The sequence below is a fragment of the Schistocerca cancellata genome, chromosome 3 (genome assembly GCF_023864275.1).
Source record: "Schistocerca cancellata isolate TAMUIC-IGC-003103 chromosome 3, iqSchCanc2.1, whole genome shotgun sequence".
NCBI classification, from domain to species: Eukaryota; Metazoa; Arthropoda; class Insecta; order Orthoptera; family Acrididae; genus Schistocerca; species Schistocerca cancellata.
In genome coordinates, this window is record NC_064628.1 from 806991217 (window position 1) to 806994454 (window position 3238).

Genomic DNA, 3238 nt, shown 5'->3' on the forward strand with positions numbered 1-3238 from the left:
AAGTGGAGAAGGGGCGGTTTAGCTATGATACTGAAATTGGGAAACATGCTGTCGCATCATTGGTCAGTGCTGAAATTACTGTAAAATTTCTAAAATTGTTCACACTATCAACTGTGATGCTTATTATTACAGTGCATCGATGATGTCTTTTCCATTCAATACGTCCAAACGTGCATTGTTCTTTACCACATAATGATTGACTGACATCGCTTGCTCTAGTTGGAGAAAGAGTTTTGGTGGAAGGGCAACGCCTTCTTGGGATGGCTAGCACCAAAACAGTGATCGTGTACATGACTGCAATACGGGGAGTCACTCGAAATGGCAGGTGGAGCCATCAGCTATTCTGTCACTGTGACAGATGAGTTTAAACATAGAGGTCGTCAATCACCTTCGGACAGCAGTTTGGAAACTCTCCACAACGCCTCCAAACTCTACCATTTCCTTAAGTTGTAACTGTCTTTTATTTAAAATCATCCAGTGTGTGTGATGTGTTATGGTAGCAGCAGTAGCAACATGACTTATACTGTGCGACGTCTCGAAGAACGCTGGGAAAGTAAGCACACGTGCATGGCTAGGCGCAGCTCAAATGTCCTGTTAGGATCGCTAGGAACAATGCAATCTATGCTATTCTGGGAAGCAATGGAATAGATTTCTGCAGTGTCTGCGATGATGAGTCACTCAGCAAATAGGTTTTCGCTGGAAAGCAGGTAGAGAGAGGGATCGTGCCAGCAATGGTGAACATGTGCTCACAGTCCACAGGGTAACTTGGTGCTTATTTAAATAGACATGTGACATCAGTATAACACTCGCAGAACTTTAACCATAGACACCTGCCACCTGCCATCAACAGCGGTCTGACAGTGCTGGTTTGTATCTGGTTGGCCCAGCAAAGCATGTGTGCACAATGGAACAGTTCATTGATACATTGTATTTTTTACGTGTACTCAGTGTTTGTGCACTACATTATTTACAGGTGTTTAAGCGTTTTGAGAGTGTTTGAATAGCGTTACACATGCATTAATTTTTGACAATTTACGAGTTGTTTGCGTGTCTGTTGCATTATTTTGCGAGCAGGTCTGTAGGCCGTGCAATGCATGATTTCGACAGTTGAAGATTAGCAATCGTGTCTGCAGAGCATTTACATGCATTATTTTCACAACTTAGGAGTTGTTTGCGTCTCTGCATATCAGTGTACTGCATTATTTCGGTGATTTACGAGTAGTTTCCACATCAATAGATTATTTCCTGCAACCTCAAGCATGGGTCAGTGTTATGTATCAGTGTATTAACTAAACTTCGTGAAATCTGTCCCTAAATAAATTGTATGCATTATTTCGACAGTTTATAATTAGTGTGTGTGTCTGCACATCAGTGTATTGCATTATTTCGGTAATTTACGAGTTGTTTGCATGTCTGTATGCTGTGTATTGTGACCCCAAGCACATAAGTTGAGAGTTTTGTATTAGTGTAATAAACATACTATGTCAAATCTATCCCTAAATAAATTGCTCGAAAATAAATAAAGTATACTCCTCCCTCTCTCCAGCAGCACAGCACAGGCTGAGTCATTTTCCTGTCATCCCTCCAGACCGCCATGGGATGAAAGTGCACTATGGTTGCAGTACGGTGTACTAGGTCAGTTGGACTCCAGACCTCATGGACACAGTGGATCGAGATACTGCCTCATATTGTTGAAATAAAGACCGCCTGCAAAATAGAGACTTACGTCCATCCTATTCAGCAGTCCAGCACAGGCTGAGTCTTTTTCCCGGCATTTTTCCCCTCCAGACCGCCATCTTGGATTATGTAATGTGAGGGGCAACGACACCCTCTGGTGGCGGTACTGTGTACCAGGTCAGTTGGACTCCGGACCTCTGGGTGTTTAAATGAAGACTGTTTAATGTCCATCCTATTAAGCACAGTCTGAGTCCTTATCCCACCAATTCCTAGGAAGAGGTAGTAGTCATATGACTTAGGTTAGTGGAGGTAGCATAAGTGACCTTTTTTCCCACCTTTTCCTTAGGTTAGTGGAGGCAGCTGTAGTGTGTTGCGTTGTCCTGCTGGAATTTGAACTTCCCGCCATTTTCTGGGGTTGGGGATGGGAATGGGGAGGGGAAGGGGTTAGGTTAGTGGAGATAGCCCAGTTGACCTATCATCCCAGCAAAATTTCAACTTTCTGCCACAACGTTATTGCAATGTTGCCATATCTATTGCAGCCATCTTGGATGTGTCATCTTGAATAAATCTGGCAACAATGGAGAGTGGGGCCATACGAAGGTTGTTGCACTACTCTCCCCTGCTCGTCAGACACTGAGACTTATACCCAGCTGAGAATCCGTGGATTCTCATCCGAGAAACCTAACATAGCCGGCCACGCCACTAGAGTCAGAATAGCTCCATATCTCTCCGAGTGCCTTCCAGAACCTCACTGCCTGTGTTCCTCTACTTCGTGCAGGGATCCACACTGCAAAAATGGTTATTCAGGCTTTTGAAAGGTACTCACATTAATGTGGCTGGACAAGGTAAATTGCCATTGGACATATGAGTATAAGTCAGTTTAAGATTCGATTGAAAAATTCTGGACCTGTAGGATGCAGCACATTTTCTTCTGTGGAGATTCTAAAAATGGTTGAAATGGCTCTGAGCACTATGGGACTCAACTGCTGTGGTCGTAAGTCCCCTAGAACTTAGAACTACTTAAACCTAATTAACCTAAGGACATCACACACATTCATGCCCGATGCAGGATTCGAACCTGCGACCGTAGCGGTCGTGCGGTTCCAGACTGTAGCGCCTTTAACCGCTCGGCCACTCTGGCCGGCTGTGGAGATTCTTCTACAGATATTGAAGCAATACCTGGTGTGACCCTGGGAAGTGTGATAGGATCATTCCCGTTCCTGTCATACTCAATAGCGTGGTAGATAGTATTATTTACTTCCTCAGACTTTTCGCTGATGGTATGGGGAATGTACCAGGTGCAAAATGTGATAACTAAATCTTAATGAAGAGATATAAAACGTCTTGCACTTTACTAAAAGTAAAAGCCTCTTATCCTTTGAACTACGATTTCATCTACATTTACATGGATACCCTGCAAATCACATTTAAGTGTCTGGCAGAGAGTTCATCGAACTATCTACACAATTCTCTACTGTTCCAGTCTCGTATAGCGCGAGGAAAGAACGAACAGCTGTATCTTTCCGTACGAGCTCTGATTTCCCTTATTTTGTCATGGTGA